This window comes from Spermophilus citellus (assembly GCF_964194105.1).
Source record: "Spermophilus citellus genome assembly, chromosome: 12".
NCBI classification, from domain to species: Eukaryota; Metazoa; Chordata; class Mammalia; order Rodentia; family Sciuridae; genus Spermophilus; species Spermophilus citellus.
Window position 1 is genome coordinate 71412049 of NC_138198.1, and position 14023 is coordinate 71426071.

Here is a 14023-nt window from a genome sequence, read left to right on the forward strand (position 1 = left end):
GCAGTTACATTTCTAAGTAACCAATGGAAGGAGATGTCTTAAGAGAAGTTAAAAATTATTTTGAATAAAATCAAATAATATTGAAAATCAGAAAACACAAATTGAAGTTATCAATGGTCAAAGAATAAAACAGCAGATATTAGAAAACATTAATTGAAAGGCAATGAGGAAATGGACAGAATAGAGCAGAAATCATGAAGTAGAAAATAAAACCAATATTTCTAGAAGAAATATTATAAAATTAGTTAACCAGTGGCATTTCAAAATTTTTTCTATAATCTGCCAAACTTCTACCAAGGGATGTAGTAAATGTGGGTCAGAAAAAAAGAAAATCCTGCCTCTCATGCCTTCCATATATGGTGTTCACAAAATTCTGCATGTGCCGCTCATCTCAGTCTTCTTTCTAATTCAAAATATGCATTTGAGAAGGAAGTGATGAACAGAACACATGAAAATGATGCAATCAAATGTTACCAGGCTTATAAACATGTGTTAGAATGTTTTATCCATTCAAAATAATTAGGCTTGTAGTTAGAAATCTAATTCTTTCCTTTTACACTAAAGGGAAGATATTACACACCTGAAGACATTTTCTCAGCTCACCAGCCTATGCACAAATAATTTTTTCCTTAATTCTGTTTTCAGATAAGTAAAAAATTATCTCCATTCATTATGTCACTTAACATCATGAATACCACTACTACCACAAACAACAAAAGAAACCATGTCAGAATAGTAATGAAGCTTATATGTATTAAAAATCATATTTTCCAAACCTGATAACAAATGTTATTGAAAACTTAGACTGAAAACTTACCTTTCTGAAGTCACTTGCCTAATGGAAAAATAAGAAAAAAAGATGTCTATTTGTGTAAACAAATAGAATATTGTTAATTAAATGAAAAAGCCAGATCATTTATTTTGCAATTTGATGCTCTATTTTATAATACTATAAGGAAAAATTGAGATGGTAATGGTCTAAAATGTAAGAAATAGGAACTCTTGGATCTTGTGATAGCTATAACCTTCCTCACATTAGAGAGTTTTGATTATACATGCTGCAGAACAAAAAGAATCACAACACACTATACTGTGCACATAAAACACCTCACTTACAGACATACATACACATATATAAATATACATGTAAACATAAACCAAATATGACTATTCACCTACACATATAGACAAAAGCAAACATATGTATCTAACTACACCCCTAAATACCAGTCATAACATTTATACACATTTGTACATAAACACCTGCTTGCACACATGTATGTGCAAGAATACAAACACACATCTACACACAAACATTCACATACTGGCAAGTAAACCATTGAACCCAAGGTGTCTCTACCACTGAGCTACATCCTAGCCTTTTTTGTTTTGAGATGGGGTCTCAGTAAGTTTCTGAAACATACCTGAGATATGCACTCCTCCTACCATAACTCCCAGGGTAGCTGGGATTATAGGCATGCACCACCCCACTCAGCCTGATATTTTTATAGTCTAAATTTTATTATCTCCAAGTCATAATGTTGATCACAAATGTGCACCCTTTAAAATAGCAACAACACACATGGAAAAATCCTTGCAACTAAACACAGTGGACAGACAGACAACTGTCACAGTGACCTAAGGTCTAGGAATCCGGGCATACTGCCCACAGGCTTGAGGAGACATCTTCAGGTTTAAGGCAAAGGGAAGCCTACAAAAGGCACAACCTCCGGGTACCCCTGGAAGAACCTCTTAGTTATTAATTACAGCTTAATTGCCTCTCCTCCTTCCTAATCCCACACTGTGACTCAGTAGCTAGGCCAGCTACTGGAGGGAAGAAGTAAGAACAAACAGTGACATTACTAGGGGAACCTTCTCCCTCAGTTTCTGTAGAAGGACAAAGATAGTGGCCAAGTCCCTCCTGGCAGACACAGCGCTGCAATAATAGGAAGCTATCCTGCAGAGGCAGCAGGTTGGTGCCATGGATAGGGAGAACAGAAGGGAGAGCCCTTGCTGAGAAGGTGACTTACTGGCTTCCTTAGGCCTCAAGCCCAGGTGCCATATCTTCTGTTTGCAAGAACAGGACAACTGGGGGAAGTAACACCTAAAACACTTGTAGCAGGAAAATTATGGAGAAGAGCAACTGCAAAGGACGAGGTAGAATGCTTGCTGTATTTGCCTCTAGAGAGATGCATTAGTCCATAGCAACTGAGAAGGGAGTCAGGTGGGGATGGAAAGAAGAGAAGCAGGGTCCTCTAATTCCACTAACCTCAAAGTCTGAGTCCTGAGGACTGTGTGAATACATTCCCCTAAGGTGCAAAGGCTCTCACTCAAACCTCTTTCCTCGAAAAATATCTGGTTTGCCATTTCTCCCCACAGTAGAGACTCTGCTCTCAGTAGAGGATGGAAGCCCACCAGAGCACAGGTACTGTGGGAAGCTCAGACTTGTAAAACCTAAATCCAGAAAGGGCTCCTACTCACCCATTCTGAGCTTTTCTTCACAAAGGGACACTGTGTGTAGACAGGTTTTTTTCCCCAGGGTTAGAGGAGTTAGAATTCAAGTATACAAGAGAATAACAAAGGCCCACCAAAAGTGAAAGGCCAGCTCTTTTTACATTTGGTTGATGCATTCTCAATTATCTGGGATGCAGGGGAGAGTTAAAAGGGAACCCAGAGGGGCTAGCAAACCAGAAGAATTAACTTGTTTCATTTAAAGGCAGAAAAAAGAGCAAGCTGGGCTTTAAAAACAAACATTTTAGGAAACAAAACAAACAAGCAGGAACTTCCCTGGGAGAAGACACTTAAATTTCCCAGGAGAAAATGAAGAAGAGCAAGAATTGGGCTTCTGAATCTATCCACAGAAGCGTGGGCTGTCTGGGTCTCCACTCCCCTGAGCACAGACAGCTCAAGTGAAGAGTGGAAGTGCAAGAGGTCACCTGTTTCTCCTCTCTCCAACAGAGCCTGTCCTCAGAGGAAGAGGGTTCCCCCTCCTTCAGGTGCTTGCTGGTAGGGCCATCCTATACCTTTGAAGCCCTCAGGGTGGTAGACAGGCAATTGAATTTCTCTTCCCTCCTGAGATCTCATCTCCCCTGTTTTCTCTATGATGTTAAAGTTCAAGTATTCAGAAAGTCATGTTAACTGGAACCCCTGCTTACAACATCAGGTGGAGGGGGCTTGATGGTGACTGGCTGGGGAGTCCTCCAGGGTGGGGAGGGCTTTGGCAGCACCTGCTGCTGGGCAGGGTTATAGCAGGTCATTCCTCCTTATACCTGTGATGGAGCCTGTGTATTAGGATATAGATGAGGAGGTGGTCGGGGAGGCAGTGCTCCTGGAGCATAAGGGTACCTGGGATTACCAAAGTTCATGACTCCTGGAGCAGAAAAGTAAGTAGGAGCAAGCAGCTGCTGGGGTGGTGGCTGTCCTAGAGACATGAACACTGGTGTGGGTAGAGGTCTAGATTGGGCATAGGTGCTGATGTCTGGTGGGGATGTAAACTTGGTGGGGAAGGTGCATTTCCGGCTGTACAATCATGCCCTGTGGGGGCAGTGGGGCAGTACTGTCACCATGGGTACAGATTGGTCCCTGGAACTGCAGTGAATCATAGTAATGTTCCTCCATGAATCTGATATGCACAGGAGGGGCAGGAGGCTCTGGCACAGTTCTCTGCCACTGGGATGAATAGTGTTTGGCTCAAACACCCTGGACACCCATTTCTTCCATCCAGTTAAACTGAGGTGGAGGTCCTGCTCCCATGTGTATGTGGTTCAGCACACCTCGAAGTTCCCGTGGTTGTAGGAATGTGGGTTGTCCTGGACTCCAATTCTGTTCTGCTACACTTAGTTGTGCCACATCTTGCTCTAGTCCACCTGCATCAGAATCTACTGGAGCTTCCCAGTTCCTAGTCTTAGTAGATGGAGGAGGGGTGGTTTCTGAGACAGGAGGTGCTGAGGTCAGCCCTTGAGGTGGAGGGGGAACCTCCTCAGCAGCTTTGACTGCATCTCCAACTTTGGTTCCAGTTCTTCTTGCCAGGGAATAAGATTTCTTCTCAATAGGCCTGTCAGGGGCTGGTGGTGCAGTGTCAGGAGCAACAGCTTGTGTCTCTGGGACTGCCTCTTCTTTCTCAGGATTGCCAAGCACTAGAGCATCTGCTTCTGGGGATGGACCCCTCACAGTAATCTGCTCCTGGCACCGTGACCGGTAACTAGTCTCATGCTTAACAGTCACACCAGACTGGCCACTATGCTGCCCATCAGCCTCCACAGGCCTAAAACCAGTAGACCTTCCTTGAAGCCCCCAGATCGAGAGGAATTCCTGGGAGCAGACATGTGGCCAGTACCTGCTGCATTCCTGTTAATAAATGTCCTTGGTGGTAGGGTACCCCCAGGTCCCTGAGGGCGATAGGGCTTGTTCGGACGCTCTCCAATCCAGTTTGGGTCTCTTTGGGAGTCGGATTCTTCGGGGTTTGATGTCATTAGGATTGTGAGCTGAGTAGATATCACAGCCATAAAGAGCAATAAGCTCCTGTTGGGACTTTGGAATCTGCTCATCTTTGCGGAACTTGTCATGCTCCCAATGACCCTCATCCTTCCATAGCTTTCGCTGATGCCCATTGGGTCTGATTTTCTCCTCCTGAGTTTGTCCTGGAAGATAGTGCTTAAAAAAGAGCCCTTTCCAGGGTGCATGCTGGATTCTTCCCATCTTCATCATCATCCAAATGCTTAGGGCCCTTTTTACCCACTTTGTTCTCCACAGCCTCTGTGCTCTCCTGTCCATCCCCACTTTGCCTCTCTCCAATCACAGTGCCTTTGGTGTCAGGCTTTTCTTCTCTCTTCTTTTGCTGAAGAATTTGCAGCATCATTACCTTCTGCTTTCAATTCCACTTGGGGTTTTCTTCTTCGCTGTATTCCCCTTCTTCAGCTTCTGAGTCTTCTGCACATTCACAGTCGGAGAGAACAACATCACCGTCCATACCATCTTCACTCTCACACTGGGACTCCTCAGCGCTCTTGGCGCACCCGCTCTCCACCAGCTGCAGATGGAGGGCCTTGCCATGGCCATGGCGCTGGGAAGGCAGAGAGCCGCTGCTGCAGCCTCCAGGGCTCCTGCTACAGCTCCTGCCACCCCACTCTAGGGAACCCTCACTGTTGGAGCCCAAAGCACCAGATACTTTGTCCTGCGAAGCGCGCTGCCACCGCTGGTCCGCCATCTTATGGAGAATGGCCATCACCGGCCAGCTCCTTATGCACCACGCCTGCCTCAGAGGCAACTTGAATTTGTTTTTTCATATTAGAGTGGCCTATATTTTAAATTATTATCTGAAACAATAATGACAAAGATATATACACCAGTTTATCAGTGGTAATCAGAAAAATATTTTTTTATAATAATTGACAAAATACTACCCAGTAATTTTTTTAAGTAATTTTTGATATTGATGAGAGCAAAAATTTATCTTCAAGGATGTATCTTAGCTCTTATATAATAAAAAAAAATCCTCCCTCAAAATGAGGAATATTGTGTCATGAATAAAGGATTAGTTAAATTATGGTAAATCCAGTGAGGAAAAAATATTTGCTCTGAAAAATACCATTGTAGAATGCATGATAGGGAAGACGTTTATATTATTTGAAGGGAAAAAAAAACATGTTAGGAAATAATATAGACTGTTTCATTGCATTAAAGTCATTTGTGAGTTTATATGCATATATGTATGTGGACAATACATGAACACACATATAAAAAGATAAAATAAAGACTTGAAATATAAAAGTCATTTTCACTGTAGGAACTAAGCCTAATGTTGGTGTGTGTATTTTGGGTCCAGAAAAAACATAAAGATTTTAATCCAGACTTGAAAGAATAAAACAACAGAACATTAGTAATAATGGGTAGTATTGATGATAGTACTTGGCTCATATTCTCTTATAGCAAGGCTATGTGAATATTTCTTTGTATCTTAGTAAATGCAGTCTCTAATAGAATAAAATAATTACTTAGTTACATTTATGTTGGAGTAATATAAAATCAATCTTAATGATATATATGTATATATATATACATATATATCATTAAGATATGTGTGTGTTTATGTTATTTGCCTTGTTTTACATAAATTTTATTTCTTCCTGTGTCTTCTCCATTAGTACATGTGTCTTTGTATGTATTTAGAGGGACATTTGAAATGATGTTTACCAAATGTTTATACTTTATTTTCAGGGCTTAGAATGTTTGTTAATTTCTTGTTTGTACACTTTTGTGTAGGTTGAATATTTAAAAAAATAAGCATATCTTACTTTTATAAAATAAAATTATCTTTTGTAAAGACATTTGCATCATTATCCAGGAAAGTTCAAGGAGCCCCCAAATCAGCAATAATGCCATCAACTGAATGAGAAATTCTTGGTCTTATGATAATGTAGTATGTTTAAAACTTTGCAAATTTTTAATTATTTAACATTAGCTTTCTGAAAAGATAAGTCTTTCCAGAAAAGTAGGTGGTTGGCTAGACGGATAAAATGTTGGAAAGAATTACAGCACAATTTGAAGTCCTTCCAATAGGTTCTTGTAGCTTGCTACATTACCAACATATCTGTTTATATTGTACTAGTATCTATCCACGTTTTCTTATCCTGTGAGAAAATTCCCACAATTTTATTGTATGGAATACTAAGGAGCCAATAGATATTGTGAAGACCCGTTGAACATATGGAAGCCTAAAAGCAACTACTACTGATGTAAAAGATATTATGCTTCCCATATCAACTTGATTCATTGCTCATTTTTAGCTTTTGAAATTTACTTTCAAATGTCCTATTCTAAACTCTTGACATAGAATAAATTCTTACAGGTGTAATGGAGATAAATGATAATAATAGTATTTACTTTTGAAGATTTTGGAATCTGACCAGTATCAACACTGGCCAGATAATTTCACTTTATATTAAGCTTCAGTTTCCTCACCTGCTTGCAATATCAGCCTGAGAAAATTGTGACCTTGATATGACATAATGCATGAATTCACTTTGTGATATGTTAATTAAACACAACAAAATAGATGAATACCATCTTAAACAGATAGAGATTTTTAAGTTTAATGCAGTGAGAGCACTAGACATAGGCAGTCCAGAGTCAGTAAAGCAGCTCAGTAACACCAACTGAGACTGGATTCATCTCTCTGCTCTCCTTTCCTTAAGCATTTTGACTTGTAGTCACAGGATTGATGCTTTTTCCAGGAGAAAGTAGAAAGTGAAATACTCAGAACAAAGATGTCTATTTCCAAGTGAGACTTGGCTTTTTTATTGATAAAACAACGTCTCTAAAAACGTGTGTCCATTTCATAGTAGTAGTAGTAGTAGTAGTAGTAGTAGTAGGCTACTCTAGTTACAAGGAAATCTGAGAAGTCAAATACTTTTAACTAGGCATATTGTCACCCTGATATTCATTGGGGTATTCTGGGAAGAGCAGGAGAATGAATGTTGAGGAGGCAGATGACAATATCTGCCACTCTACTGTATATAAAATCAGTGTTTTATATATATATAGTAACTTTACCAATTAAGGTTTTTAACTTCATTCTTGTACTGTCAGTCATAAAAATCATACTTTTTTCCCTATCTCCTACATCCATAATCCCTTGACATGATGTCATAATCCCTCATGTAAAAGTATTAAGCTACTTTCTGGGGGCTGCATAAAAGTCTCCTCTTGGGCTCCAAACTAAATTCACAATTATTCCATTATGAATGATGCCATCGAGATCATCTTTATAGATTGTGTTTTTGCCCTATTTGGAAATTTTCCTTATTAAAAATGGGAACATTTCTGCTATTCTTCATGTTTCTCCAAAATAATCCTACCTAGTTTTAAAAGCTTCCATCAGTATATGAATGTTGTTCTACTCAGTGTCTTTAACTATTAGGAGATACGTTTTTCTTTAGGTTTGATAGGTTTGATAGATATCAGCAGTATTTCATCATTTTAATTTACATATTTGAGTAACTAGAAAGATATAATATGCTTCACTTTTTATTTAATAAGTGTCTCCCCATACTAAGCATTATTTGTTTACTATAGTGTTTTCTTTTGGCATTTTTAGATAATGTGATAGGAGAAAATTCAGAGAATCAGTATGATCTTTTCTCAAAGTCTGTGAGGGCAGTTGTAGAGCATGTTGAAATTTCATAAGATTTTAACGTTCTCTGCCAGATATCTAGTTTTAGATGTTCTTTTTCCTGAGGCCTTAGAAGCCATTAAAGGATTCACCTTAATTAATAAGATGCAAACAAACTGGTAGAGGGGAAAACTTCCAAATATAGAACTCCGTTAAGGTAGCAGCTAAATTCAAATGTTCTACTATAGATTAACTCCTGACCCTTTCCTAATGTTTTATTATACAAAGTTCCAACCTGTAGTACAGACATTCAAAATCATTCTTGGTATTTTTCTCTCATGTTACTATACTCATAAAGCAGAATATATTAACTTTAAAAAAGATTGTTTTTCAAATACAGGTGTTGGCTTCTCTTGCCTTCTATAAAGAACTCCTTAGGGGAGAGAATTGCTCTGCCTAACAGTGCTTTACATCAGCCTCAAATACAAATAGCAGTAGTCTCATACAACCTCATCTCGGTAGAGCATGGACCAAAGTAGTAGTAAAGGAACAGGACATGGCAGCTTTATTTTCCACCTCCTGAAGTAAATCTATAGATTACATGTTGGAGTGCTCCAAGTATAAACATACTTATTCAAATGAAAGCTAAAGGAAATTGTACAGGGTCAGAGTTAATTGGTTACTTCTAAAGAAAGAGTTAGGTGAACTGGAAACTGCTTCCTTGTATTAATGAATATAATTGAAAGCTCATTTTTTTCCATTGTGCTTTAATAGATTTAAATAATATAATCTGCATTCAGTAACCATTTAATCTGATGGATATAACTTAATTGGCTACCACCTTTGATTTGCTTTGAATGTATGGAAGCAAATTTTAGTCTTTTGATGGTCTTCATATAAAATGTAAAAAACCAACAATATGGAATTCTTGGGCTTGCTAAATTAATGCCTTCAATTTTGAAGTGTAAGGTTCCTTGAAGATTGTCTGGGTTTTTAGCCCCCGTCTCCTCCTGACCAGTGGGAGAAGCGGGAAAAGCACGCGCCAAGCAAGATGAGCCAAGAAAGGTAAAGGTCAACTGGCAGCCCACCCTAGCCCTCCCTCCTGGGAGGGCAATCAGAGGTGCCAGGGAGAACAGTCAAAGCAGGATCTCATTTAATAAGGAAGTACAAACAGCTTGTATACTGCATAGGAGCCAATCAGAATAAACGTCAGAGGGGTGGAGCAAGCTCAGTGTACACCCATCCCATAGTCTGTAAGGGAAGGCGCAAGCTGTACACGAGGGCGGGAGAGTCCTGGACCTATCCTGAGGTGGTCCGCCTCCTCCATTACCGCCCACAGCACCGCCTCCTGGCTGATCACCAGGAGCCATCCCAGCCACATGTGCAGCCTCAAGACCAGGAAGCAGGCAGCCACGCCCTACAGAAGTTCTTATAATCCAGTCCATTTACCTACTTACTTTAGAATTGGTCTAAATGTTATTAATGATTATCCTTTAGAATGAGTGAGTCTTCTCATCACTAAAGTTTTAGGATTATCTTCAAAAATTTCAAATACTCTTTTTAGGGGTTACTTTTTTTGCTAAGTTTATGTTTTTCAACATTGGTTACTTATGCCTAAATGAAATCATAAATCCTGTCTATCAGAATGATCCTGGAAAGAATAATGTATGTCCATAAGTTGAGGATATGATTGCTCAGTGTTGAGAGCCACAGCCAAAGGGGCCCCAGCAAACTTCCAGCTGCCAGAAAACTTCCAGCTACCGGCTGATGATTGGCTCACAGCGGCCCCAGTAACATCTAGCTGATTGGCTCCTCTGCAGTGATGTTCATTGGGCTGTTTCCCTGCCCTTCAGACTGCCAGCTGATGATTGGCTCACAGCAGCCCCAGCAACATCTAGCTGATTGGCTCCTCCATGGAGCTGCTCATTGGGGGACTTCTTTGGCTCCACTCACACGACCCAGCCAATCAGCCTCAAGAGCAGGAGGATTGTGGGAGGTGGTGAGGTTTGTGTGGGGGTGAGAGGCTTGTGGGAAGCCGGTGGTGGCAGTTGGGCTCTGAGGGTTTTTTCTTGAGGAGCGGTTTTGTTTGGCGTTTGTAGTTCTAAAAATAAAGTTAGTTTCTTTTGACAAGTGGCTCCTGAATTGTGCCCAGCCAGACTGCGGCATTTGGTGGCTCGCACAGGGAGCGACTGAGGGTAAGTAAACTGCTCGCCCCTGAGGGCAGGGTGAGAGGATGGGTAGCCATTCTAAGTTTCCTCTTTTGTTTTGCTTCATTTTTGTTTTAAGTTGCCTGTCCCTGGAGATGAGTGAGACGGAAGAAAACCGCTCACATCTGAGGAAAAACTATTTGCGTCTGAGGAACAGATAGGGAGAAAGGACGGATGCACATGTCAGGAGGATAGAAAGGCTGATATAATGATTTTGTGTTGTTCCATTTTTATTGCATTCTGTCTCGGTTTTGTTTGGCGTCATCTTGTTGGGTTGTATTATAGTAGAAATACGGGATCAGCAATTAGTAAAAAACAAACCGAAAGACTGTTAAGTAAATTGTTAGAGGAAGGAGGCATCCCAGTAAAATCAAGAGCAGTCAGGGCATACGTTGATACAATACAACAATGTAGCCCATGGCTTTTTAAGGAAGAGTTGTTAGATATATCACAATGGAACCATCATGGTGAAGATTTAAAAAGAATAGAAAAGAACAACCCAGGGACTCTGCCAGTTGGCACATTGCCATTGTGGGAGTTGGTATCTGGTTTGCTTAGTCCAAAGCCTTCAGTTCAGACAAAGGTAGAGGAAGGAGAAGACATATTGATTCAAGTAAAAGAGAAGGTCTCTCAAGTTAGTCAGAAAGAGGAAAAGATTCAAGTAAAAGAGAAGGTCTTTCAAGCTAGTGACACAGAGGAAGGAAGTTTAGAGCAGAAAAAGCCATCAGGGGAAAAGTTACAACAGGAGACTGCTAATAACACCTTTCTATCAGAGAGCGTAAGTGTCCAACCAAAAGCACCACCTCTACAGGAGACTGCTACTAACAGCATTCTATCACCAGAGGGCATAAGTGTCCAATCAATAGCACCACCTCCATATGCTAGGAGACTCCCAAACCCCGCAGTTGATAGTTGGGATCCTGAGACAGGATCTCAAGTATGCCCTGTATTTGAGGTAGGAGGGCAGCGAATTTACCAGGGTTTAAATTTCAAAACAGTGAAGGAGCTAAAAGAGGCTGTAACAACCTATGGTCCTCAAGCACCCTTCACTGTAAGCTTGGTCGAATCCATTACCAACTTAAACATGACGCCAGCAGATTGGGCTAATATTTGTAAAGCTGTGCTAAATGGAGGACAATACCTGTTATGGAAGGTTGCCAATGAGGAATTTTGCAAGGAGACGGCTAGGCGAAATGCAGCAGCTGGTTATTCTCAGAGAAATCTAGATATGTTGTTAGGAAAGGGACCTTATGAGGATCGGCAGCAGCAAATTGTATATGATCCTGGTGTATATTTACAAATTGCTGTAGATGCAGTTAAGGCATGGAAGACTTTACAAGGACATGGAGGTTTACAAGGTCAATTATCTAAGATAATACAAGGAGCTAATGAACCTTACGCTGAATTTGTAGATAGGCTTATTCAAACAGCTACCAGAGTTTATGGGAATACAGAACAAGCAATGCCATTAATAAAACAACTGGCTTATGACCAAGCGAATTGTTGGTGCAGAGATATCATTAGACCATGGAAACAGGAAGATTTAAACACATATATTAAATTATGTAGAGACATTAATGAACAAGAGCAAGTCATGGCAGCTGCAGTAAAACAGGCTTTAGATGCCAGAGACATTAATGAACAAGGGCAAATTTGCTGCAGTCTTGGCTGGGCACAAGATCATGAGCCACCACACAGCTTGTAGATTCAAACAGCAATTCTTTATTCCTGAACTCACACCGGCCTCCACACACATTCTGGGGCAATCCCAGTTCAGCTGCCACCCAATTCACCTACTACACGATGCCTGTCTCTGAATTGCTGTACAGGTCATTTTTAATGCAGACACTCCCTGCTTCGTGTCTCTGGCACTATTTGTCTTCACTATTGACAGACACTGTCACACAACCCACCTCTTATGGGGCAACTCCTTTTAAAATGTCCTGTTTGATTACAATTATAGCATGTTTTTGGCCTGGCATCTAAAGCCTGTTGTACTGCTGCCAAGACTTGCCCTTGTTCATTAATGTCTCTACATAATTTAATATATGTGTTTAAATCTTCATGTCTCCATGGTCTAATGACCTCTCTGCAGCAACGATTTGCTTGGTCATAAGCCAGTTGTTTTATAAATGGCATTACCTGTTCTGTATTTTCAAATATCCTAGAGGCTAACTGAATAAGTCTATCTACAAATTCAGCATAAGGTTCATTAGTTCCTTGTATTACCTTAGATAATTGACCTTGTAAGTCTCCATGCCCCTGTAAAGTTTTCCATGCCCTAACTGCATCTACAGCAATTTGTGCGTATACGCCAGGGTCATATTCAATTTGCTGTCTTTGACCCTCACAAATTGTGGCAGCTGCAGTAAAACAGGCTTTATATACCAGGCCAAGAACATGCTACAATTGTCAACAAACAAGACATTTTAAAAGGAATTGCCCCATAGGAGAAGGGTTTAACAAAACTAGGTATCAAAGGAGTAGAATACCGGGTATTTGCCCACGATGCCGTAGAGGGAGACATTGGGCTAATGAATGCCGTTCTCAAACCACCATAGAGGGTACTCCATTACATTGGGCTAATGAATGCCGTTCTCAAACCACCATAGAGGGTACTCCATTATCAAAAAACAAACAAGGACAAGGTGTTTATCCACAATATTGTGGACAAAGGCATCGGGTTCTGTTGCCAAAAAATGGACAGGGGGCCCCAATGCTCCGGGGCCCCAAACCACAAATATATGGAGCACTGGAGGAACCCAGCAACCCCATCAGGGTAGTGACCAGGACACATTGTCCATCAGATCCCTCATCAGACAAACCAGAGGGAGCGCAGGGTTGGACATCTGCGCCTCCGCCAGATCAGTACTAACTCCAGAGATGGGAGTTCAAATCATTCCCACAGGGGTAAAAGGACCTCTTCCCAAAGGAACAGTAGGCTTATTATTGGGACACAGCTCTTCTACTCTAAAAGGACTTTTGATAAGTCTTGGGGTAATTGATCCCGATTATGAAGGTGAAATAAAAATTATAGCCAGTTCTCCAAAGGGTATATCAATAATTTCACCAGGAGACAGAATAGCACAGTTACTAATAATACCAAGCCTACATGATAAATTTTCCAGTCATGCTGTAGAAAGAGGTTCCAAGGGATTAGGCTCCACAGGTGTAGATTGGGCTATGCTTTCTTTAAATTTAGATTCTTGCCCCATGCTAAAACTAAATATTCAAGGACATGAATTTAATGGGCTACTGGATACAGGTGCAGACCTTAGCATCATCTCTCGTCAAGAATGGCCAAAACATTGGCCATTACAACAAGCCACTCAAACGCTTCGAGGCCTAGGAGTGGCGACTAATCCTGATAGAAGCGCAATGGTATTAGATTGGAAGGATCCTGAAGGATGTGAAGGAACTATACAGCCATATGTATTGGATCATCTTCCCGTAAATTTATGGGGACGAGATGTCTTAGATCAATTAGGTTTGACATTAACAAATAACACCAATCAAAATGCACCCACTATTATGGCTAGACAAGGTTTTAGGAAAGGAAAAAGATTAGAAAAACAAGAACAAGGTATAGCAGCACCAATACAAATAGATCAAGGAACAGACAGACATGGGTTGGATTTTCACAAAGGGCCACTGAGACAATAAAAATCACATGGAAATCAGAAAGACCATTATGGGTTCCTCAGTG

General features: G+C 40.7%; 1 pseudogene across 1 annotated transcript; it reads right to left on the minus strand.

Annotated features, from left to right (window-relative positions):
* Positions 1-3101: 3101 nt before the first annotated feature.
* Positions 3102-5206, minus strand: LOC308631869 (protein CASC3-like; annotated as a pseudogene). Its single transcript has one exon. The product of its transcript is annotated as a protein CASC3-like (transcript).
* Positions 5207-14023: the final 8817 nt, after the last annotated feature.